Source organism: Bison bison, unplaced genomic scaffold, assembly GCF_000754665.1.
Source record: "Bison bison bison isolate TAMUID 2011002044 unplaced genomic scaffold, Bison_UMD1.0 scf7180017864327, whole genome shotgun sequence".
Lineage (NCBI taxonomy): Eukaryota > Metazoa > Chordata > Mammalia > Artiodactyla > Bovidae > Bison > Bison bison.
In genome coordinates, this window is record NW_011494899.1 from 5,012,620 (window position 1) to 5,039,995 (window position 27,376).

The following is a 27,376-nucleotide window of genomic DNA, read 5'->3' on the forward strand; positions in this document are numbered from 1 at the left end:
CCAGGGCTGATCTCCTTCAGAATGGACTGGTTGGATCTCCTTGCAGTCCAAGGGACTCTCAAGAGTCTTCTCCAACACCACAGTTCAAAAGCATCAATTCTTCGCATTCAGCTTTCTTTATAGTCCAACTCTCACCTCCATACGTGACCACAGGAAAAACCATAGCCTTGATTAGACGAACCTTTGTTGGCAAAGTAATGTCTCTGCTTTTGAATATGCTATCTAGGTTGGTCATAACTTTCCTTCCAAGGAGTAAGCATCTTTTAATTTCATGGCTGCAGTCACCATCTGCAGTGATTTTGGAGCCCCCAAAATAAAGTCTGACACTGTTTCCACTTTCCCCATCTATTTCCCATGAAGTGGTGGGACTGGATGCCATGATCTTCATTTTCTGAATGTTGAGCTTTAAGCCAACTTTTTCACTCTCCACTTTCACTTTCATCAAGAGGCTTTTTAGTTCCTCTTCACTTACTGGACATCAAGTCTAAAGACATAAGTTCAAATTCAAGCTCTACCCATGAACCAGCCTTCTTTCAGTCTCAGTTTACCTGTGCAATGAATAGGCTTACTTCAGTGGCTGAGTTGTTGTGACACAATATTCATAAAAGCATATTTACATTGTGAACATCGTACAAATGCAGATGATCCTTTCAGCAATGAAATGTGAGGATATAGAGGAAAATGTGGAAGCAGAGACAGATCTTATTTTCTTGGGCTCCAAAATAACTTGGACAGTAGCTGCAGCCATGAAATTAAAAGACGCTTGCTCCTTGGAAGGAAAGCTATGACAAACCTAGACAGCATATTGAAAAGCAGAGACATCACTTTGCTGACAAAAGTCCGTATAGTCAAAGCTATAGTCATGTATGGATGTGAGAGTTGGTCCATAATGAAGGCTGAGCATTGAAGAATTAATGCTTTCTAATTGGGGTGCTAGAGAAGACTCTTGAGACAGCAAGGAGATCAAACTAGTCTATCCTAAAGGAAAGCAGTCCTGAATATTCATTGGAAGGACTGATGCTGAAGCTGAAGCTCCCAATACTTTGACCACCTAATGTGAAGAGCCAACTCATTGGAAAAGATCCTGATGCTAGGAAAGTTTGAGGGCAGGAAGAGAAGGGTGGCATAGGATGAGATGGTTAGATAGCATCACTGACTCAATGGACGTGAATTTGAGCAAACTCTGGGAGATAGTGAAGGACAGGGGAGCCTGGCAGACTATAGCCCATGGGATCACAACGAATTGGACATGACTTAGCGACTCAACAATAGTTCAGTTCAATAGTTCAGTTCAATTGAACAATAGTTCAATGCCACAGGGTCTCCTCACAGAAGGAAAGATCTCATCTAAAGCAAAAAGATCACTCGTCAGCTCTGAGGCATGAAGCAGTATTGGGAGCCAGGATTTCCAAGAGAGAAAAAGACTGTATTTCTTTAGTTCCCATTAACCATTAACAACCACCGGGCCTGGTCGCCCAGAATCTAGAGTTTACTCCTCATAGGATGTTGTGACCTTGAAGACAAGAGGAGCCACCCGTTCCCACCTCCACCTTGGGACCCAGCCAGAGATGAATGATCAGACCCAAGGGGCATATCAGACTCTGAGCAGAGGGAGGGGGTCATGCCATTCTTTCCATAAGTAACTTGGAGGGGAGGGCAGCAAGAAGTTTCCCTGAAGCCACATTCAGCACAGGGTCGTGGCATTGGTGGAAGGACATGTCTGGCTGGCAAGGTGGCCTGCATGGGATATGCATGGCTTCAGCAAGCAATTCACAGACTTTCCAGGCAGTCCAGTAGTTAAGACTCCACCTTTCAATGCAGGAGGTGCAGGTTCAATCCCTGGTCAAAGAGCTAAGGTTCCACATGCCTTAAGGTGCAGCCAAAATTTTAAAAAGAAAGAAAGATAGTTAGCTCCAGCAGAACCTAGAATCTATAATGATGCAGTGGTCACTGATCCAGAGAAGACACATGGATCGGAGGCCCTGTGCAAAAAAGAGTTCAAGTAGCTGACCTGAGACTGTTTGCAAGGGTAGCCCTTGGCTGGCATCTGGGAACTTGGATCCGCAGAGGGCTCTCAACATCCCCAGAATGGACAACAGTGGTTCTCTGAAACTCTTTGTATTCACAATGCAGTTTACGCAGAATCCCTGCCTTCCTTCTGGAAGTCTGGAGTTTTGCTACAAAGGATCCCTACATGACTGGCCCCAGTAAGGTCCCAGAACTCCTAGGCTCAGGGAACTTCCTTGATAGATACTGATTCACACGTGTTGCCACACTCCCTGCTAAAGTGATTGAGAGCATCCTGCATGACTCCACGGGGAGGAGGCTCTGGACTCTTGCACCTGGTTTCCTCCAGCCTCCTTTGCTGACTTTGCTCTTTTATGCCTGTGCCCTTTGCTGACTTTGCTTTGTACCCATTCACTGTAATAAGTCACAGCCATGAATATAATACATGATGACTCCTGTAAGCCCTCCTAGTGAGTCTTCAAGGTTGCGGTGGTCTTAGGGACCCCTGACCCAGGCCCTTTCCCCCATGCCTCTCGGTGTCGCTTGAGTCCTCCTCCACACACCCAGATCAGAAGACTAGATGTGCTGAGAGAATGTAGGTGTTTGGTGGCCTCAGTTTCTTATATCTTTCTTTTTTTAATATTTATTTTTATTTTATTTGGCTGTGCTGGATCCTAGTTGCAGCATGCAGGATCTTCAATCTTTGTTGAGGCATGCAAACTCTTAGTTGTGGCACGTGGGATCTAGTTCCCTGACCAGGGATCGAACCCTGGTCCCTGCATTGGGAGCACGGAGTCTTAGCCACTGGACCACTAGGGAAGTCCCTCCTTATCTTTCAGTGAGACTTAGAATGCTACAATATCTAAATTCTTGACCATTGCTCATTAAAATTGCATGGTTATATATAAGTGTGTGTGTGTGTGTCTGAGCATATTGTCTGAGTTCAGGTTGCTATGACAAAATTACCATCCACTGGGTGGCTTAAACCACAAGCGTTTCTCAGTTCTGGAGGCTGACAGTGAGGGGAGGAGAGCCCACCTCGCAATATAGAGAGATCCCTTCTTGCCTTGTCCTGACAAAGAGGAGAGAGAGGACTGTGAACCCATCATGAGGGCTTTACCCTCAAGACTTGATTATCTCCCAAGGCCCTGCCTCCAAATACTGTCATATTGGGTATTAGGGTTTCAGCCAATGAATTGTGAAGAGACACAGTCATGCAGCCCACAGTACATATACTACATTCCTCAGTAGAGGTAGGAATTTCTTATTAAACTTTCCTTTTTTATTCATTATCCTTAATAAAATCCCACAGATCCTTATAGAGAAATTATACTTACAGATAGATCCATAAAAAAAATCACCGTTTTGGCTTGACCATCGAGAGTCGGGTTTGTTTTTGTCTATCTGTGTCCAGGTGAGTCAAAAGTAAACACCTTCAGATTTTAAAGTTTTGTAAATAGGAAAATTTCCCAAAATCCAAGGCCATTCCATAAATCAGTGCCTGAGGAATACTGGCCTAGTAGACTTCAGAAGTCCTTGCCAGCTCTAATGGGTTGTGATTTTTCATATGGAATTCACTCAAGACAGGTGTCTGGATCAGAAAGTGCCTTTCCAACACTATAAATTCATGTTTCTTAGATTGTATAAATCCCTCTTTAACACTCTCGTTTTTACTTTCATATATATACGCTTTTAAATTTAAATGCTTTCAAATTCTTCTTTCATATTTTAGGGGAAAATGCAAGACTGAAATGCTTGAAGGAAAGCCAAAATACCAAAATTTGGATAAATTAAGCAAGTAAAAGAAAGAAAAGTGGCAGGGGGGAAACTGTTTTTTCTGTGTGCTTCCCATCTCAAAAATGTAAATTCCGTCTAGGCCAGGGCCTTAACTACCTTGTTTAGAATCAGTTCTTCACACTGGCCCGAAGTCAGTGCTCAATAAGTATTTGTTAAATGAATGAATTTATCAATTCATTTTATCATCAATACATCTGGAGTTGAATTTATCTATACACTATCATTAGAATTCCCTGTGCTTCCCATATATAAAGTCGCTGCTCTCTTAAGGCAGTTTTTTTTTTTTTTCCTTTTGCTATGGAGGCACAGAGGCAACAATTCAGCCTTTCTGAGGCCTCAACAAGACAGGCAAAGGGAGTCTGTACTTTTAAAGGAAGATGTGTTTGGCCCCTCTGACTTGCCAGGGACTGGCCCTAAGTAAACAGGTGAAGAGCTTGTGCAACCATGCTCTATGGAAGTTTCTAGAATGAGTCTCAAGGGTGGCATGAAGTCTATGGTGGTCAAGATCACAGCCTCCTTTCCAGGTCGCTATTTCTGGGCTGGGTCAGGGTAGCCTTAGGCAAATTCCCCAAATTCTTGGTGCCCTGGTTTCCACATCTATGAATTGACGATAATGACAGCTCCTCCCTGAAGGGTGTTGAGATGATTAAATGAGTTAAAATACATAAAGTACTTTATACATATATATTTATTTATTTGGCTGTGCCAGGTGTTAGATGTGGCATGCGGGATTTTTTTTTTTTTTTTTTTTTTCAGTTGCAGCATGTGGGATCTAGTTCCCTGATCAGGGATCAAATCCAGGTCCCCTGCATTGGGAGCAAAGAGTCTTCGCCTCTGGACCACCAGAAAAGATTATATAAAGCACTTTTCAAGCTAGTGTGGACCAAAAAGTGTTGTCTGCCAAACCAGTGAACAATGAATGTTGCCTGCCATCAAGCTAACAGCCACTGCAGCTGCCCCTGCAGTGTGTCCTGAGGGGAATTCAGGGTGGATCAAAACAGGATACTGGCCCTAGATAGCTAAGACGCACGCAATAAAGAATAATTTGAATGAGCCTAAATTCTTGCATCTTCCCGTACACGCTGCTGCTGTTTAGTCACCAAGTCCTGCCTGACTCTTTCAAGTTCTTGTTCAGTCTTTTAGTCACATCCAAGTCTTTGTGACCCCATGGACGGCCTCATGCCAGGCTTCCCTGTTCCTTCACTATCTCCCAGAGTTTGCTCAAGTTCATGTCCATTGAGTCGGTGATGCTATCTAACCATTATGTTGTATGCCTTAGGCTTATACAGTGCTGAATGCATGTCAATTATGTCTCAATAGAACTAGAAGGAAAAATGGGGAGCAGAAAGGACAAAGGCACAAACAGCACTGGGATCTTTGTGCCACTGGCGCCTCGATCTCCTAGAACAGTGCCTGGCATGCGGTAAATGCTCAATAAATACGTGTTGATTGAATAGGAAACTGAGGCAAATTAAGCATTACTCCTTCTAGAGGAGAATGATAAGACCCAGAGAGGTTGAGCAATTTTCCCAAGCTTCACAGAGCTAGGAAGCCCTGTATCTAGGACCTGAATCCAGCACTTTCCACTATGAGCCGAGTACAGAATAGTAACATGTGTATGGGATTGGGTGAATAGAATGTGATACAATAGCTTTTGGTTTGAGATGAGCCAAAGGGTGGGAGTCTTCACTACTCATCTGTTAGTGTTGATGAGCAGACTATTTTAGTTTAGAATATAAAATGTAGGGGAGCCGAATTCCCCATCCTGAAGTGTGTCTTTTCGGCATAAGCATGGTTATTTTTAAAAAAACACAGCAGACGTGGGAGAGGCTCTGAAAATACAGTAGAAGTTACCCTTCATAAGAGATGTTTCCGTGTATATGGAAATCTCCATTTGTAAGGGTGTCTCCCTGCTGTACCAAGAAGAGGGAGATGGCTCAGTTTCTAGAAACTCTTACTGGTGGATGACAAGGACTTAATCTGTAGCACAACCTCACCCCTGCCCACTGCCCCTTTTCCTGGTGAACCTCCCATCACTAACTCCCCATCCCAAACATCTTATTTTGTCTTTCGCTGAAGATGGTATTTATTTTTTAAAAAACATTTCTGTTTTCTTCATTCAGGCTTCTTTTTTTAAAGATTGACTTTTTTATTTATTTATATTTCTGGCTGTGGTGGGTCTTTGTTGCTGCATGTGGGCTTTCTCTAGCTGTGGGGAGCAGGGGCTACTCTCCAGTTGCGGTGCGCGGGCTTCTCATTGTGGTGGCTTCTCTTGTTACGGAGCACAGGCTCCAGGTGCTCGGGCTTCAGCAGTTGTGGCACACAGGATCAGGAGTGGCTTGAGGGCTCTGGAGCGCAGGCTCAGCAGGGATCAAACCCATGTCCCCTGCATTGGCAACAGATTCTTTACCACTGGACCACCAGGGAAGTTCAGAAGATGGTATTTAAAGTGAGGACTTCCACCTTTTCAGAGAGTAGAACCTAGAAGGGAAGAAGCCCCTTCTCTCCTACCAAATAGGGTCTAGAGCAGATGGCTCATTGCAGTAGGTAGTGGGCAGATCACCCTGGCCTCCAAGCCTGCAGGAATCCTGATGGGCCAAGTCTACACTCCCTGTGGCTCAGTTTGACTAGGTAATAATAACGTAAACAATGCCTCCCATGTGCTTAGGACAAAGCAAAAGACAAGCAAAGGCTTAGAGGGAACCAGAGTTCAAACCCTCTACCCGCCAGCTGTACAGCCTTGAGCAAGCTACTTCTTTTTGACCCTCAGTTTTCTCATCTGCAAAATCGGAATAAATAAAACCCACTTTCTGGGGCTTTTAGAAAGGTCAAATGAGATGATGCCTATGAAAGGAGGAAGAGGGCAGAAAGGGGACTGTTGCCCACCGACCTCTCAAAAGACAGAAAAACCCATAGATAAGCAAAGCTAAGTTCATCGGACTGATTGCGGTTAAGAGAGAATGTCACCATGACATTTGAAGGATGTCTCAGAAGAAGGATGTCTCAGAGAACAGTTAAAGGGTTTAGGGCTGGAGATAGTTGGTTTCAAAGTGTGTCTTGCATAGCTGGGGATTGTTGCAATTTGGGGCATAGACAATGATAAAAATAGCTTTTGATCTGGTATCAGTCAAGGGGTGGGATTCTTCATTACAAAGCTATTAGTCTTGACAAGCGAACTATTTGAGTTGGCTTACATTCTTATATTTGTTAAGACAAAATTCAAGTAGGTAAATTTGAAGGTTAATTGGCTTTATTAGGAAATTTACGAATGGGGCAGCATCCACAGTGCTCTGAGGGGGTTGAACAAACTGGAAGGTTTATGTAGATGAAGGATGGGGCAAGGGAGCTATTAGCAAAAGACACAAAAGGATTATTTTTAGGCCAGGACACCTTTTGTGGCAGAGGGAACTACAAAGGTTTTACATACACATTGCTTCCTCTTCTTCTGGAGGTCGGGACAGGCAGGAATAGAAATAGTCCCCTTGAAAATCACCTCATTTGTGCTGACCAGAAATTTTCAGGCTGGTTGATTAAGGTTACATTTCTGGTGAACACTGAAACTACAATTAGGTTAGGTCTTAAATCTAGGTTTGGTATCATGGGCTTTAGCAGAAGTGACACCATTTGGGGTCTATGGCTTTTCTCTTTAATATATTCCAGGAATAAATATTTTTTTCTTTTCCCAGTATTAACACAAGGACAGAGACGTGTGTTCACTCAGTTCTGAGGATGTCATCAAGCATGTCAACAGAATGACCTTATTTAATTCCACAACAGTCCCAGGAAGACTTATCTTAGCCATCCTTCCCTGAGGTCCTTGGAAGTAGATTTTATTCATTGCTACTTGAAAGATGTAGCAATATCAATAACCTCAGATATGCAGATAACACCACCCTTATGGCAGAAAGCAAAGAGGAACTGAAGAGCCTCTTGATGAAAGTGAAAGAGGAGAGTGAAAAAACTGGCTTAAAACTCAACATTCAAAAAACTAAGATCAAGGCATCCAGTCCCATCACTGCATGGCAAATAGATGGGGAAACAATGGAAACACTGACTAGACTTTATTTTTTGGGGCTCCAAAATCACTGCAGATGGTGACTGCAGCCATGAAATTAAAAGACACTTGCTCCTTGGAAGAAAAGCTATGACCAACCTAGACAGCGTATTAAAAAGCAGAGACATTACTTTGCTGACAAAAGGTTTGTATAGTCAAAGCTATGGTTTTTTCCAGTAGTCATGTATGGATGTGAGAGTTGGACCATAAAGAAGGCTGAGCGCCAAAGAATTGATGCTTTTGAACTGTGGTGTTGGAGAAGGCTCTTGAGAGTTCCTTGGACTGAGAAGAGATCAAACCAGTCAATCCTAATGGAAATCAACCCTGAATATTCATTGGAAGGACTGATACTGAAGCTGAAACTCCAATACTTTGGCCGCCTGATGCAGTGAAAAGACCTCATTAGAAAAGACCCTGATGCTGGTAAGATTGAAGACAGGAGGAGAAGGGGATGACAGAGAATGAGATGGTTGGAGGGCATCACTGACTCGATGGACATGAGTTTGAGCAAGCTCTGGGAGATGGTGAAGGATAGGAAAGCCTGGTTTTCTACAGTCCATGGGGTCACAAAGAGTCGGACATGACTGAGCAACTGAACAAGAACTTGAAAGATGAGGAGACTAAAGTCGGCAGGCATTATTATTCATTCTAGAGGGGAAAAATTGAGACTCAGAGAAGTTAAAGATTTTGCCAGAAGCTCACAGAGCTAGTCAGTAGTGGATTGAGAATGTGAATCTAGCACTTTTTTTAAAAAAAGATTTTTTAATTTGATGTGGACAACTTTTTAAGTCTTTATTGAATTTGTTACAATATTGCCACTGTTTTACATTTTCTTTTTTTTGGCCCCAAAGCACATCTGATCTGAGCTCCCCAGTTAAGGATTGACCCCTCACCCCCTGAATTGGAAGGTGAAGTCTTAACCACTGGACCACCAGGGAAATTCTGAGCACTTTTGATTGTGAGTTGAATATGAATACATCATAATATTTCCTTAAACCAAATGAGGAAAAGTGGAGCTATCTAAGCAGTACTTGTAATAGCCCAATCCAGAAAAAAGAAATCTGTCAACAACAGAGTGGATAAATGGAATACTCGACAGCAAAGTGGAGTCACACAATGGAATACAAAGAAGAAAATGAAGGGGACGCTGTCACCTGTCCCAACATGGATGCATCTCACAGGCACACGTCAAGGGAAAGAAGTTGGACACGAGAAACTACCTACTGCGTGGTTCAACTCATAGAACGTTTATGAACCCATCTAGAGGAAAGGACCGAAATTCCTTTGGGGCTGAGGCAGAGATAAGGGGTAGAGAAGCCTGCGGGGCAGGGCGGGTGTCTGGGAAGGAGGCAAAGCTCTATTTCTTTATCTCTTTACCTGGAGAGTGGTCACACAGCTGTGCTCACCTGTGCTAACTCATTGAGGATCACACTGATGGACTGTGAATTTCCCATATATTTTTACTTAAAACTTTTCTTTAAAGCAGAGATATTTATACTTTGTTTCAAATGTTAATTTCAGGATTGCTATTCCAGAAGATGTCTGTGATCTTCCAAGTTGAAATTAAATGCGCTAAGGCCCCAAAAGCACTCAACAGAGCATCTGGAATGGAGAGCTACACCATATAAATTCTACCAAGTGTTATTATTACTCTTATTATGTCTTTGACTTTCCAAACGGCAGTGGAGAACTTTTGAAAAGTACACCACGACTAATTCCCAGCTTGACTGCCAGGAGTTCGCTTAAAGGGGGCCAAGGGGTGGTACCAAGGTATAATCCCCCCGCCATCTAGGACCTTTACGAGCATGGCCACAGGCCATGGAGGGCTGGCAGGGGGCGGTGGGGATCCTGGAGGGCCCAGGCTGTCTGCCAACCTCGAGATCCCCTCCCGGGTCCATATGGCTTTCTTTGCCCTTTTTCCATTACCGGCACAGGACACCTTGTTATAACGTGAGTTTCTGGACTCAGCCTGAGCACAGGCGCATGTACTTGTAGGAAAAGCAAAGCAGATGCTGGACACGGGCGGCCACCAGGGCCAGCTGCTACTGCCACCTAGTTAACTGTGTCCACCCCAAAGGTCTTCTCTTCTCCAAGGCTACCTACACCTTTTCCCCACCTTGCACCTTGCTCCCGCGGCCGCCCAAGCCTGCACGCTACCCTGGGTCTAGTGCGCCCCATGCACGCTCATGGGGCTGAGTTGACACACATGTATCACACGTACATTCTCACTCATACAGGCTCGTGTGCTGACAGTCACGTGCTCACACACACTTACACATGCGCATTCATGCCATCTCACATCAAGAACGACTCAGGACAAAGAACGCCGTTTGTCCACTAGGAGAACCCAAACCCTGGGCACAGTTTCTCAAACTATGGTCCCCATAAATCCCTCCACACAATCACCTGCTGTGTAAAAACATGCATCCTGAAGGCAAAACTACAGCATCCTGGCCCAAGGGGGTTGCATTTTAACAAGTCACACAGGTGTGTTTTTTCTTACTGCAAACCTGAGAGCCAGAGATCTTTCTAGAAAGACAGAGGGATGCTTGGGCACAAAGGAAAACACTTCTGAGACAGGCACGCACAGGGCAATGCGAGTCCACACCTCTGACCCCAGACCTGCTGCTCTGGGTCTGGTTGAACTCAGAGGAGGCTGGGACCCACCATGGGACAAGAGGGAGGCAGAGGTTGGGTTTTTGCGCTTTAGCAGTAATGGAAGCATATTCCAAAGGCTGGAAGAGAGCAGATGTCACACTCTACAGCAGGGTTATTTTCTCAACCCTGGAAGCTTTGGATGGGGACTTTTATACTAGGTTGCTTGACTATCAATTGACAGGTAATATACTATCCTAGCTTTTAATGGCTAAAACAACAACCATTTTATTATCTCACAAAAATTCTGTGGGTTGACCAGCTGGTTCATTTTTGTAACCGCAGAACTAACCCCAAACTGGCCCTATCCTGTTTTGAACAAGATACTGAGTTGTTTTCCAGAGACAAAAAACAAAACTCCAAGTCAGGCAGCTACCATGCGCAGAGGAGATTTTGACCTCAGACTATGTCTGGAACCCAAGAACAGGGGCATAACCAGAACCTGAAGGCTGGAGCCCTTTTAGAAGCACTGGGTCTGTTGTCCAGGAAAACCTGATGCTGAAGCCCCTCTAGCACACCTTACCATAAAAGGCCAAGCCCCAGGGCCCTCCAGTCAAGCCTGCCCACCAGCACCACCACACCCCAGCCTTCCTCCTCTAACTCATAGAAGTTTGACTGAACCCCAGACTGGGGAGGTAGATTTGAGCCTTGCCTCCTGTCTCCTTGCTGTCCACCTCACAATACATCTCTTTCTTTTCCCTAAAACCAGTACTGTAACGTTGGCTTCCGTGTGTGTTGGGCATTGAGCCCTTTGCACCGTAACAATGTCTGCTGGCCTCCCTTGGGGTCTCTTCTGTGGCTTCAGTAAGATGGCAGCTGGGGCTAGAACTTTCCAAATGGCTTTGCTCACACATCTGGAATCATAGCAGTGGAAGGCTGGACCTCTCTCTCTTTTCTCTCCCATGGTCACATAGCTAGCTTGGGCTTCTTCACACGGCAGCTGGATTGCAAGAGTGAGCATTCTAGGAGAAAAGAAGTCCTTCCTCTCCCCGGTTTTCACACCATCTTGAAACAGTCATGAATGAATGTGTCTTTGCTTGTGCTGTGCGTGTTATGTTAAGTCACTTCAGTCGTAACTTAACTTTAGGGCTAACACTTTGTGACCCTATGAACTGTAGCCCAGCAGGCTTCTCTGTGTATGGGGATTCTCCAGGCAAGAATACTGGAGTGGGTTGCCGTGCCCTTCTTCAGATGATCTTCCCATTTCAGGGATCAAACCTGTGTCTCTTAATTCGCCTGTATTGGCATGCAGGTTTCTTTACCACTAGTGCCACCTGGGAAGCCCTGTCTTCACTTAATAAAGTTAACCATTATAGCATCAACTAGTTTTCAATTAATCTACACTAGTTTTTCATACCATTAGGTGTCAAGGAAGAAAGCAGAATGTTTTGACAACATCCAGATTTTCTGTTTTATAAGAGAAAAAAACCTTTCCTAGAGTCAACCATGAATGGAGTACCATCCTCACAGAGGCCAAATAATTCCTTCAAGACAGACTATTTGTTTTCAGACGTGAAAAAATGTTAAATATATTACATTTCTAAACAAAAGCATTAGAAAAAATCTTAATGACCTTGGGTTTAGCAGTGATTTCTTAAATAGAACATAAAAAATCATGAACTGTGAAAGAAAAAAAAAATCAATGAATTGGACTTCATCCAACTTAAAACTTTTGTTCTTCAGAAGACAGCTTTGAAAATTAAAATGCAAACCCAGCTGGAAGGAAAATATTTGCAAAACATAGAGTTGACAAAGGACATATATCCTTTTAATATAAATAGTACTAACAATTCAATAAGAAGATAAACAACCTAATAAAAAAAATAGACAAAACATTTGAACAAACACTTCACCAAAGAAGTGATACAGGTGGCAGATAGACACATGAAAAGATGCTCAACATATTGCTAATTAAAGAACTAAAAATTAAAACCACAATGAGATAATAATATCTCCTACCAGAGTGGCTAAAATTAAAAAGACTGGCCATATCACAGCAATAGAGAAATGAATTATGGACATGGGGAGAGGGGAGAAAAGGGTGAGATGTATGGAAAGAGTAACATGGAAACTTACATTACCATATGTAAAATAGATAGCCAATGGGAATTTGGGAACTTGCTGTATGGCTCAGGAAACTCAAACAGCGGCTCTGTATCAACCTAGAGTGGTGGGATTGGGAGGGAGACGGGAGGGAGTTTCAAAAGGGAGGGGATATATGTATACCTATGGCTGATTCATGCTGACATTTGACAGAAAACAATAAAATTCTATAAAGCAATTATCCTTCAATTTTAAAAATTAATTAATTTTTAAAAATGCCAGAGTCACGAAAGAGTGAAAAAATTAAGAGTGATTAAAAGACAGAGAAGACAGAAAGAAGATGCAACACATGTGTACTTAAAATTCAGGAAGAGAGGAAAGAATGAATGAGGCAAAAGCAATATCTGAAGAAATAATGGTTGACAATTTTCTGAAACTTTCCAAAATGTCAAGCTACAGATTCAAGAAGCCATTCAAATCTCAAGCAGGATAAAATTTAGGATTAGCAGATGTCTACATTATGCTTTCATATATACTTATTTTGTATATTTCTACTGAATTTTTTTATAGTTCTTATAGTTTTATATCTTTTTGGTAACTAATTATGTAATACACAATATGTGGCGTAAATGCTGCAACTCCTTTCTCCAGGGTCAGTGTCAGAAATCATTAATTGGTCATCTGATTGAGGCTAGTGCAATAAATCGTTCTCAAGAGGCACTCTGCTGGGAAGTAATCCTCTATGGCTTCATCATGTGCCTGCACAAATTCTGAGCAAAGCATTTACTGTCCATTGTTCTGAACTGTCTTTTCAAGGTTGTACAGCAAACACCGTTGGAAGATACAGTATCTCCCTCATGAGCAAAGGGAAGATTTGCTAGTAAAGATAAAAGACTCAGCGGATTCATGTCAGTGTATGGCAAAACCAATACAATATTGTAAACTAATCAGCCTCCAATTAAAATAAATAAATTTATATATATATAAAAGGATACAAGACTCAGATCTTTAAGCCCCGAGTCCTTTTGTAACACATTGCTGCATGTGCTAGTGTCATCTGGTTCTCTTCATATCGCCTGCTGGGAATTGGGATCCAGGAATTGATGTAAAAATGATGTAAAAATGGGGTTCAGGATGGGGGGACACATGTGCACCCATGGCTGATTCATGTCAATGTATGGCAAAAAACCATCACAATATTGTAAAGTAATTATCTTTTAATTAAAATTAATTAAGTAACAACAGCAACAAAAAAAGAATGGCCATATCAAATATTGATGAAGATATAGAGCAACTGGAACTCCTACAGTCTACAGGTGATACATATACTATGGTACAACCACTTCATAAAATGGTTTGGTAGTTTCTTATAAAATTAGACATATACCAATCATACGACCCAGTCACTCCACTCCTAAGTGTTTACTCAGAAGAAATGCAAGTCTATGTTCACATAAACAATTACATGAATGTTAGCAGCTTGTCAAAAGAAACAAAATCAAATGTCTATCAACAGGTGAATGGATAAACTATGGCATATCCACACCATGAAACACAACTCAACAATAAAAAGAAACAAATTACAGATACACACAACAGGACGATTCTGTGGTATCTTAAAATAATTCTGTCAAGTGAAAGAAGCCAGACACCGAAAATACATACTGCATTGATCGCATTATATTAAATTCTGAAAATACAAACTACAGTAGCGGTAAGACCAATATTTTTACCTGGACGCAGGAGTAGAGAGAAATGGATTACACAGAGGCATGAGGAAACTTTGGGGTTGATGAGTATATTCATTATCTTGATTGTGGTAATGGTTTCACAGATGAACAAATATGTCAAAACTCATCAAATTATGCAATTTAGTGTATGACAATTGCACAATAATAATGAAACATTAAAGTAATGAAAAAAAAAAAAACCTTAATAAAAAAGTACATATTGGCCTTTACTTATTGGGAGCAACTCCTTCCACCATACGGAGAAGGCAATGGCACCCCACTCCAGTGTTCTTGCCTGGAGAATCCCAGGGACGGCGGAGCCTGGTGAGCTGCCGTCTATGGGGTCGCACAGAGTCGGACACGACTGAAGCAACTTAGCAGTAGCAGCTTCCACCATAAAAAGTATTCTTACATGTCCTCATTTATAAATTTTACCAATGCTACACCATGACATGTATTGGTGAAATCTATTGTCATTTTCTCTGGATAGAGAAGCTATTATTTTTCAGCTTATTACGTAAACTTCTTCAGCATCCTGTGACATGACATCAGTGTGTTGATTTATCACGCTCTTTGAGATAAGAACCATTCTAATTCCTCATCCTGTGTCTCATCCTGGCATTTTACTCACTAAAACTTTACTGTTATTATTAGGTTTTCACCAACTGTGTGGCCTTTCCTTTTCTGGGCACTAAGTTTTGCTACTAGATAATTTGCTTTCTGTGCCTGAATGTGACTCCTTCTCCAAAACTTTACACTGTTTGAGATTCCAATTGCCATTAAAAATGACCAGTTCTTTCCTTATCCAACCGGCGTGGCCTGTAGTTCAGCGTCTTTTCAGTGGGCCAGGCCATTCCTGCTCTTGTGAGTTGTCTATCACATTGACATGGTGGAACATGACCTCGGGAGTCACCAGCTTGTGGAAACCAATTCATGACTGATTTTCATTGTGAAGAATAGCATCACTTGTGTCCCTTAATTGAACAGCACTGCGCGATGTCTCAGAAGACTGTAATTTCTCATCACTGACTTCCGGTGTCAGGGCCCACCTGTCATCCCCCATCATTCACTGCATCAGGACTGCCCATCAACCTGGCCCTAGCACTCTCCTCTTCTGCTTCATACCTTACCTTTTGAAACTCACCATATAACCGTCAGAAGAGTTTGCAAAACACAAACAAAAAAAAAAAAAACAGAAGGGCAGAGGTCCCCTGGTGGCTCAGCGGTACAGAATCCGCCTGCCGATGCGGGAAACACAGCTTTGACCCCTGATTCGGGAAGATCCCAGATGCCATGGAGCAACTAAGCCTGTGCCACAGCTACTGAGCCTGTGCTCTAGAGTCCGGGAGCCACAACTACTCAGCCTGAGGGCCGCATCTACTCAGCCTGAGCGCCGCAACTAACTCAGCCTGAGCGCCGCATCTACCCAGCCAGAGCGCCGCGGCTACCCAGCCCGAGTGCCGCATCTACCCAGCCCGAGCACCGCGGCTACTCAGCCCGAGCGCCGCATTTACTCAGCCCGAGCGCCGCATCTACTCAGCCCGAGCGCCGCAACTACTGAAGCCCACATGCCCTGGAGCTTGTGCTCCACAACAAACGAAGTCACCACAATGAGAAGCCTGTGCATTGCAGCTAGAGAGTAGCCTCTGCTCAGCACAACTAGAGAAAAGTGCAACGAAGACCCAGCACAGCCAGAAGTAAATGATACATTTTTTTTAAAAAAGAAAATACAAGGGCATCATAAATACCTAAGCAAGAAGAGTGAACAAGTGCAAGAACTTCACAATACACTTCTCTTCTGATCTACACAATCTGTTTTCCAGGGTTGACAAGGACACCAAAGAGACAGAGTGGGGAGCTGAGGCCAGGGGGTGGACACTCCTTTATTTTTAAGCAAATATATTTTTTCTTTTGTTGTTGGTGGCGGTGATCTATTTTGTTATCATTTGAAATTTTTTATTTATTTCTTATTGGCATATAGTTGCTTCACAATGTTGTGTTAGTTTCTGGAACACAGCCAAATGAATCAGATACTCTTTTTAGTTTTAATATTTCTCTCAGATTACTCTTCTGCCTGCACAGCTTGTTTGCTCCTGTCAGCTAGTCAGCAGCATGTAAGGAAAATTGGGAGAGGTCATTTGGGAGGAAGAAACTGATGCCATCAAGCTGCTACTACCTCCTTTTCCTGCAAGGCAGAACTCTTTAGCTTTCTATAACCTTCCCTATCTGGAACCAATGGATTCCAGTGAGAATGGACTCAGTGGATGAACATGGCTCTGTTGTGTATTTCCATAGGGGCTCGGGTGGTGAGCTTCACGGGCCGACTTGGTTAGGTTCCTGTTCCCAGTTATTCAATCCTACACTCATCTTGGTGTTGCTGTGACAGTATTTTATAAATGTGATTAAAGTCTATAATCTGTTTACTTTAAGAGAGGAAGATTATCCTAGATAAGCTGAATGAGCCAGATTCAATCAGTTGAAAAGCTTTCAGAGCAGAACTGAGGCTTTTCTGAGCCTCAGAATTTTGCCTGTGAACAGCAGCTTCAGCTCATGGCCAAGAATTCTGCCTGCCCTTCATTGTGGCCTTCCACATGGATTTCAGACTCACCTAGACAGTTCCCACAATTGCCTAGACCAATTACTTGCAATCAATCTCTCCATTTATTTATAATCAGTAGGAAAGATTTTAGACATATACAAAGATATGTCATATGTAATTCACATATAATATGTATTACATAGTATAATGTTAATATATCATCTAGAATATATATGTGTGTATTTATATATATATATAAATGAATTTTACTGATTCAGCTTCTCTGGTGGTGACAGAAGGGCTGAAACACCTTTAAAATTTTTCAAATAAGGTTACCCCCTCCAACTCCTTTATTGCAAATGCTAGCACAATGCAGACACAAAATTTTAAATATGATGTGGGCTTTTTTCCAGTCATGGTCTCTCACCAACCTGGGTTCAAAGTCTTAGTTCTGAATGACCACACTAGACTGCCTTTTCCATTCACATCAATACTCTTTCTGACACTGTGAATTTTCTTCTAGTTCTTTACCTGAGCCATGCTTTGCAGGCTGTCTTAGATAAGCAGCTCCAGCACCCCAGCTCTACTTGATCCAGGGACCCTTCTACCTCATTGCCCTCCACCCCCCACTCCCCCACTTCTTGTAAGCCAGTTCCCAAGAAGCTACCCATGGACCCAAGCAGAAAATAAAAATCTGCCTTCCAATGTAGAGGACATGGGTTCGATCCCTGGTAGGGGAATTAAGATCCTATATGTCGCAGGGCAACTAAGCCGGCGCACCACACCAGCTGCTGTGTGCTGCAACAAAGACCCAATGCAGCCAAAAAAAGACAGAAAAGAAAGCTCTCCTTTCTTCATGGAAAATAAAGATAATGATACTTTTCCTACCCAACTTCATAGGACTATTATGAGCATCAAATATGATAAAGGATTACTTTGAAAACTGAAAGTCATCTTTGTAATTATCCTAATTATTATTATCACTCTACTAAGCCCACCAATTATTCTCTTCCTGCCCACATCCCTTTCTAAGAGAAGTTGCCTTTATCCACAAACCAAGGTGGGATTAAGCCACTACATTTCTCCCAGGTGCAGTAGAGAAGATAGATGACTAAAAAATGTGGATTCCTTGAAGAACTGGCTATAGTGTGGCTATAGTTCCACACTCGATATCCTTGAAGAAGTTAGTTCATATTAGTTAGGATTACTGGATTGTAAATTTCAGAAAACCCAGGTGTACTGACTTAAGAAAAATAACTGACCAACCCATAAACTGAAAATTCTCAGTTGACTATTGCCACTAATGATTACACAGTACTACAGGTCACAGCCAAGTCAATAAAGAAAGAAGGAAATGGTGTAGAAATTGGAAGGTAAGAGCTAAAAGTGTCATCATTTACCGAGAAACACCAACAGGATCAACAGACAAAATATTAGAATTTATAAGCAGTATTGCCAGGTACAAGATTAGCTCATAAAAATCAATAGCAGTTCTCTACACCAGCAATACATCAGTAGGAGAAAGTAAGTTTAAGACATATTTTTTCCACATTTTAATGCATTTGAAATTGGAATGCATCTTACACTTATGGCATTTTATATTTGAATAAATACAGAAGTGAAAATATAACACTATTCATAATAGTCACAGATATTTTAAAGTGTCTTCAGAACAATTTACCAAGGAATACACAAGGCCTCTCTGGAGAAAACTTTCAAACTCTGGTAAAGAATACAGAAGATGATCTAAATAAGTGAAGTGACTTTGTATTTAATATGTTCTTGGTGAGATGATTTAATAGTATAAAATTGTCAATTCTGCCCAAATTAACCTATCAATTCAATGCAATCCCAATAAAAATCCCATATGGATTTTTCGTAGAGGAACTCGGGAAGATTTTACATAAAGACTTCGATATATAAGATAGAACTGCAAAGTTAATGTTTTAAACTATAGAATATCATTGTGACATGGGTCAATGTTTTTCAACCTTTTTCTACTTTCACCTCTCAAGGAGTCTTTTTAGACAATCCTGCCCCTAAATGGAACCCCACACCCTCACCCCAGGGAAATTTTAATACCAAAATTATACTGATTTTCTGTTTATATATTGTACGTATCTCTGTGCTATATATATATGGTGGTGGTAGTTTAGTCACCTTATATATAAAAGGAGTTTAAATTCCTTTCATCCTTCCCCACCCCGAAAACTAGCTTTCACCATTTTGGAGGTGATCAACCTGCACTTCACCCCACCCACTGGAAATGCTGCACACATATAGTTTAGAATAAACTTTTTTTAAATTAATTTATTTATTTTCATTGTAGGCTAATTATTTTACAATATTGTGGTATTTTTTGCCATACATTGACATGAATCAGCCACAGGTGTACATGTGTCCCCCATCCCAAATCCCCTTCCCATCTCCCTCCTCATCCCATCCCTCTGGGTTGTCCCAATACACCAGTTTGAGTGCCCTGTTTCATGCATTGAAAAACAGGCACAGGAGACATCCATGGCGGTCCAGTGGCTAAGACCCTGCACGCTCAACGCAGGGGGCCCAGATTCTATCTCTAGTCGGGGAAATAGATCCCACATGTGGTAACCAAGAGTTCACATGCCGAAACTAAGACCTGGCAGAGCCAAATACATAAGTAAAAATAAATTGACATTTAAAAAAAAATAAAAGCAGGCACATATCTTAAAGCAGAAGACATATATATGACTACTATGCAGTGCTGGGTTAGTCGTTCAGTTATGTCGGACGCTTTGCGATCCCGTGGACTGTAGCCCGCCAGGCTCCTCTGTCCATGGGAATTCTCCAGGTAAGACTACTGTACTGGGTTGCCATGCCCTCCCAGGGGATCTTCCCGACTCAGAAATCAAACCGGGGTCTCCTGCATTGCTGGTGGATTGTTTACCAACTGATCATAGGGGAAGCCCTAAGATTACTATACTAGTTTTCTATTGCCACCATAATGAATTACTACAACCTTTTTTTTACTTCAAACAACATTCACTTATTATCTCACGGTTCTCTAGGTCCCCGGTGCAGTGGGCTCAGCTGGGAACTTGGCCCACAGGCCGGCCTGGACTCTTTCCCAGAAGCTCTGGAAGAGAAGCCACGTGTTGGCTCATTCAGGATGTGGGCAGAGCTGAGTCCCATGCAACTATGGGTCTGAGCTCCCCCCTACCTCAACCCCGTTTGCCTGCTAGCCATCAGCCCAGGGGGCCTGCTCAGCTTCCTGAGGCCACACCCATTCCTGGGTTCCTGGCTTCCTTCTGTTTCTCAAGCCAGTAGGATGCAATCAAGGTCTTCTCCAATTCCAATCTTTCTGACTTCCTTTTTCCTTGATTTCTCCACCTGCATCTCACTGATGTCAGCCAGAGAATTGTCTGCTTTTAAGGACTCAGGTATTTAGCTTGCGCACATCCATATAATCTAGGATAATCTCCCTATTTTGAGTTCTGAATGTTTGTGTCCTTTAAAATTCATATGCGGAAACCTAAGCCCCAAGGTGAAGGTTTTAGGAGGCAGGGCTATCACAGGATGACTCGGCCATGAGGTCAGAGCCTCCTGGATGGGATAAGTGTCCTTAAGGAAGAGGCCCCACAGAGCTCCCTTGCTTCTTCTTCCACGTGAGGTTACAGCTAGAAGGTGCCATCTGTGAATCAGACACTGAATCTGCCCACACCTTGATCTTCAGAACTGTGAGAAATACATTTTTGTTTAAAACAAAGCAGAACTTTATAAGCCATCCAGTCTCTGGTTTTTGTTGGAGCAGCCAGAATGGACTATGGCAGCCCAAAACCTTAATTACATCTGCAAATTCCCTGCACTGCAGTATCTCAGTTAGTGTTTGATTGGATAATCAGGGATTGGACATCTTCCGGGGACATCTTTAGATGTCTGCCTACCACAATGACCTTCAAACGAAGGATTTCTGGTCCACAAAGGACACTATGGGCAAAATTCATGGACAGATGAAAGGCAGAGGGAAATATTCCAATTTCTAAAATCACCAAGTGTTGCTCATTATAAGATAGAAGAAATCCTTGCAAATCAACAAGAGGAACTGAGCAAGAACACGAACAGGCAGTTGAACGAGTTTATGGAAGGTAGTTTGTAGAAGGGATGACTCAAAATACTTACAGCTATATGAAGAGATGTTCAAAATCACTAGTAATCAGAGAAATGCTGATTTTAATAACATTTACCATTATCTTATAATTACTGGACTGACAGAAACTAGAACGCTGGAAAATGCCAAGTGCTGGCAGAACTCAGTGGTAAAGAACACGCCTGCCAGTGTAGGAGACTCAGATTCAATCCCTGGGTCAGGAAGATCCCCTGGAGAAGAAAATGGCAACACTCCAGTATTCTTGCCTGGGAAATCCCATGGACAGAGGAGCCTGGTGGGCTACAGTCCAGGTGTCACAAAGAGTCAAACATCTGGAGGAACCCTTAGGCATTGTTGTTGGGAGTATAGACTGGGATATTACCCAGAGAAACCAGCAATTTAGTCATGTGAAGTGCTCCCACAACCAGCAATCCCAATGCAAGTGTTATGACCCATGGAAATCCTTATTTGGCTCTATCAAGGGAAACATACTGCATGTTCATGCAATGTATTGTGGCAGGGGAATGGGTATATGAAATATAGTAATATGCCCTGGTGGCTCAGTGGTAGACAATCTGCCTGCCAGGGGAGGAGACCCAAGTTTGATCCCTGATCCAGGAAAATTCCACATTGCCAAGGAGCAATTAAGTTTGTGCACCACAACTATGGGGCCTGTACTCTAGAGCCTGGGAGCCGTAAGTACTGAAGCCCCTAGAGCCTGTGCTCTACAACGAGAGCAGCCACCACAGTGAGAAGCCCAGGAACCACAACTGGAGAGTAGTCCCCACTTGCCACAACTGGAGAAAAACCTTTGCAGCAACAAAGACCCACAACAGCCAAAACAAATATTTTTTTAAATACATGCAATAAAGCATACAAACACAAAGTTACATGTTAGATACATCATAATGGTTGCCCATGGGAAGGGATGGGGAAAAGGAATACACAGTAAGTTACTGGAAATAAAGAAATATTAGGAGATTTTGCATCAAGTGCCATGATCAGAGGATTGTGATTAACTCAGTTTTCTTTACTGCTGTCCAATTTTTTTTTTTTTAAAGGCATTAGGTAGTGACAGATTCAGGCATAGCTTGATCCAGGCCTCAGGCAATGTTACCAGGATCCTCCTCTCTGCTTTGTGTCATCTGGGCTGGGTTCCATCCCCAGACTGGCTTGGTCAGAAGTGAAATTTGATTAACTACAATTTTCAAGGCAAATGTATATATGTTCTGCTTGATTGCATGTTCTTATTTGCAAAGTCATACCCAGACCAGAAGTTGAAAATACAGCATTTATTAGTGGTTTTTCCTGCCCGAGTAATTTGAGCCCCTGGAACCCATGCCATTTTGAACAGCTGTGGTCACTGTTCTTGAGACCAGCAGTGTACATGTGAATCTGTGAATAAAAACATCCGTGTGTGGTTATGATCACCACCCCGCCCCCAGGCCATGGTTATGTTTTGATTAAGTACTTGAGATAAGCTTGCTTATTTTTCTGAGGAGTAAAGAGAGCAAACAATGAGAGTTCACTAGGTAAGGACTCTAGTTGAGTCAGAGCGAAAGACTGCATTAAGGCTTCGCTCTACTGGGGTGATGGCTATTGGTGGTAGTGTTGGGGGGACTTGTCTCATCTTGCTTCTTATCGCTGAGTAAATGAGCTCCACTGGGGTCGTGTTCCTGGCTCCTCCTCCAATCCCAAAAGTGACTCGTTTTTCTGGCGAGTAGGGAAAGGACCAAGGCATTCCTGGCTCTGTCTCTCACACATCTCTTGCCCTGGATCCTGCCAAGTACATTACTGTCCTTGACTGTTGTGTTAATTTGCTAGGGCTGCTGCAGTAAAGTGCCACAAATTGGGTGGCTTAAAAGAACAGAAGTTCATTCTCTCACAGTTCACGAGGCTGGAAGTCTGAAATCCAGGTGTGGTCAGGGCTGGTCCCTTCCGGAGGCTCCAGGGGGGAGGCTGTTCCCAGCCTCTCTCTTAACTTCAGGTGGCTGCCAGCAGTCCTGAGTGTCCTTGACTTGCAGCTGCACCCCTCTAATCGCAGCCTCTGTCTTCACAGGGTCTTCTCTCTGTATCCTCTCCTCTTATTAGGATGCCAGTCATTGGATTTGGAGCCCACCCTGATCCAGTAAGATCTCATCTTCTCCAGTTATATCTGCAAAGATCCTATGTCTAAGAAGAACACAATCTGAGGTCCCGGATGAACTTGAATTTTGGGGGACACTATTCAACCTACTACAGTGATCAAACCCAGCATTTGGCAGGTGTGAGCAGTTGAGTCAGCCACACGACTGAACGACTTCAATGCAGACTGAGGGTGGGCATGTATGGATCAGTAAGCTATTGCATCGGACCTAGGACAAGCAATCAGTAAGTAAGACAGAGAAAGAAAAATGTCATATGACCTCCCTTATATGTGGAATCTAAAAAGAAATGATACCAATGAACTTACAAAACAGAAAGAGACTCACAAACTTAGAGAATGAACTTATGGTTGCCGAGGGGAAGGATGAGTGGGAAGGATATTAATAGTTAGGGAGTCTGGGATGGACATGTACACACTACTGTATTTAAAATGGATAACCAACAAGGACGGGCTTCTCTGGTGGCTCAGTAATAAAGAATCTGCCTGCTAGACAGGAGACACAGGAGACGTGGGTTCAGTCCCTGGGTTGGGAAGAGTCCCTGGAGGAGGGCACAGCAACCCACTCCAGCATTCTTGCCTGGAGAATCCCATGGACAGAAGGAGCCTGGCAGGCTACAGTCCATAGGGTCACAAAGAGTTGGACACAACTAAAGTGACTGGGCACACACATAATCAACAAGGACCTACTGTGTAGCACAGGGAACTCTGCTCAATGTTATGAGGCAGCCTGGATGGGAGGGGAGTTTGGGGGAGAACGGATACATGCATGTGTATGACTGAGTCCCTTCGCTGTTCACCTGAAACTATCACAATATTGTTTATTAATCGGCTATACCCCAACACAAACAAAAAAGTTTAAAATAAATAAAGGTCAGAGGAAGCTCTGATAAACCCCTGCCTTCTGCAGGCAGCAAAACAGCTTCCACTCTGGTGGAATGAAGTGGCAAAGAGCTGCAGTGTGCTTGGAGGTCCTAGGCTTCCTCCCTGGCCATCCATCTGAAGGCAATCATCTTTCTCCAGCTTCCTCGGGTGGCTGTTTCTCGTTTAATTATGCAGCCATACCAACCCCAGTATGTGAGCAGAATTCCTAACTGAAACCGTACCCAGTAATTGAGAGGCGTATCCAAGGAGACTGACAGGTAGCTGCGAATGTTATAAATCAAGATCTTGATGTTGCATTCTTAATGCCTTTTTCCTCTGAAAGCGCTTCTGTGCTCTCCCCTCAGTCGAGTTGTCAGGGATGTAATCGAACCTTGGCTTGCACCTGAATGAGAATGTCACCCTGTGTGATGCTCGAACTGGGTGGGAAATGATCCTCCCATCCTGGGAACCCAATTCCAGGTCCCAGTTCAAGATTTGGCCTCGGGGTGGAGGCGGGGGTGGGGATAGATACTACAGCAGAGCGAACTCAGAGATATTCCTTTTTGAATAGCTTCATCTCACAAAGTCTGTATCAATACCTCCATCCGGTTCAACCATTCAGAATGAAGTGGCCTTTCTTGAATGTTTTTACTTTTCGATTGATTGTTACAAGGTACAAATGCAGCCAGGGCATTAGTCATTTGTCAAGACGTCATCCCTCACCCCTTTGTGAAGATGCTTCGTAAGCTTTAAAGTGATCTGTGGGTGAAACGTGTAAGAATTCTAAAGAGAGCAGATTTCTTCTTCTCCTTGAATCCTGATGGCTTATTTACTGAGTTATTCCCTGAATCATTTTTGAGCCTTATATTTTTATCTGCTGCTACATAACCAATCACCTCCAACTTAGTGGCTTAAACAGCAATGATCCTTTCATTTGTTCACAAAGATGCAATCTGAGCGGGACTCTGCTGGGCAGCACATCACAGCATCCACTCAGGGTCACCGGGGTGGCTCCACTAGGGCTGGACTGTCCACTTCTAAGCCGGCTGCCTCCCATGGTTGTTGGCTTGGTGCTGGCTGTCAGGTCCTCTCCCTGTGCGTCCTCACGGACCGGTGGCTGGGGTTTGAGAACCGGTGTCCCGAGAGATAGGCTTCCCTGGTGGCTCAGACAGTAAAGTCTCCACCTGCAATGCAGGAGACCTGGGTTCGATCCCAGGCACGGAAGATCCCCTAGAGGAGGGCATGGCAACCCACTCCAGTATTCTTGCCTGCAGAATCCCACAGACAGAGGAACCTGGCAGGCTACAATCCATGGGGTCGCAAAGAGTCAGACATGACTGAGCGACTAAGCACAGCACAGCCCCGAGAGACAAGAAGCAGAAGCTGCTAGTTTCTAAAGACCTAGGCCTCCAAACTGGCACAGGGTTGCTTCCACCATATTCTACTGGTTGAACAATCTTGCAGCCCAGATTCCAGAGAGGGGACATAGATCCCATGTCTCAGTAAGAGGAGTTCAGGCTCTGACAAGAACCCGCCATGACTCAGTGCTCTGTGACAACCTAGTGGGGTGGGATTAGGTGGGGGGTGGGAGGGAGGTTCAAGAGCGAGGGGACATATGTCTGCGTATGGCTGATTCACACTGTTGTGTGGCAGAAACCAACACAACATTGTAAAGCAATTAAAATTTTAAAAAAATCTGCTATGTGCTAGGCACTGGAGAAACAGAAATGATAACCAACATTTATTGAGCACTTACAGGATACCATATACATGTACTATCTCATTTAAACATTAAAACAAAAAAAGCCTTGATGACATGGCATGGAATAATAGATTCCCAAAGGTGCCCAGAACCTGTGCATATGTTCCATCACTTGTGACTACGTTATGTTACATGACAAGGGGCATTAAAGTTGAAGTTGCTGATGAAATTAAGGTTAATTGGCTGAGCTTGAAATAGGAGGATTATTCAGAGAGGCTGAATGGAACCCTTTACATTGGGAGGAGGAAGGCCAAAGAGTTGGTGTCAGAGAAGGAGACTGACGATGGAATCAAGATCAGAGAGATGAGACATGAGAAGAGCTTGACCCACCATTGCTCCCTTGGAAGAAGGAAATCACAAACCGAGGAATATGGCCTGCCTCTAGCAGCTGGAAAAGGCAAGGGAACTGACTCTTCTTTAGAGGTTCCAGAAGGAACACAGCCCTGCCCACATCTTGATTCTGCTCAGTGGGAGGCGGGTCTCACGTCCGACTTCTAACCTACAGAAGTGTAGGGTTTATAGGATCTTTTGTTCCCAGACCAGAGACTGAACCCAGGCCAGGGCAGGGAAAGCACAGAATTCTAAGCACTGGACCACCTGGGAATGCCCATGCTGTCTTATGAACATAATAATGCCATTGGTAGCACCATGGATGCAACTACAGACAATCATACTGAATGAAGTAAGTCAGAAGGAGAAAGACAAGTACCACATGGTATCACTTTCATGTGGCTTCTAAAATATGACACAGATGAACCTATATATGAAACAGGAACAGGATCAGGGACATAGACAGCAGACTGCTGATTGCCAAGGGGGCGGGGAGTGGGTGGAGGGTGGGGTGGAGTGGGGGTAACAGATATAAGCTTTCATACGTACAGAATGGATAAACAACAAAGCCCTACTGTAGCACAGAGATCTATATTCAATGTGTGTGTGTGCTAAATCACTTCAGTTGTGTCTGACTCTTTGTGACCCCATGGACTGTAGCCAGAAAGGCTCCTCTGCTCATAGGATTCTCCAGGCAAGAATACTGGAGTGGGTTGCCATGCCCTCCACCAGGGGATCTTCCCAACCCAGGGACTGAACCCACGTCTCTTACGTTTCCTGCGTCGGCAGGCAGGTTCTTTATTACTAGTGCCACCTGGGAAGCCCCTATATTCAATATCCAATGGTAAACCATAATAGAAAAGAATGTCTTAAAAAAGAATGTGTGTATATATATATAACTAAATCACTTTGCTGCACAGCAGAAATTAACACAATATTGTACATCAACTTTAATTAGAAAAAAATATTCCAGGAGCTGGAAAGAGGCAGTTCACCAAAGGCAAATCAAGGCTTGGTCATCAGAAGAAAGAGGAAGCAACATCAGGCAGGCAGAATCAGGTGACCACTGCTCAACCTCAACTTCCTCACAGTCACATGTAACATATGAGGGTCACACAGGTGACATTTATTTATTATGGGTGGCATATACTGCTCTACTCCCTCACCACCCCCATCTCTTGCTAACAGAACCTGGAACTTAAATTTTGCTCTGGTAGATGGTAAAGAGCTGTTGAATTCAGGGACTGAGGACTCCTCCCCAAGCCCCAAGCAATTAACCACGATTGGGCTAAACCAATACGGTGACCCATTGCACTTTGCCAGATATTG

At 43.3% G+C, this 27,376-nt stretch overlaps 1 protein-coding gene across 1 annotated transcript in view; it reads right to left on the minus strand.

Moving 5' to 3' along the window:
* Window positions 1–27,376, minus strand: part of CHST11 (carbohydrate (chondroitin 4) sulfotransferase 11) — a 308,394-nt gene that overhangs the window by 280,709 nt on the left and 309 nt on the right. The window lies entirely within an intron of this gene.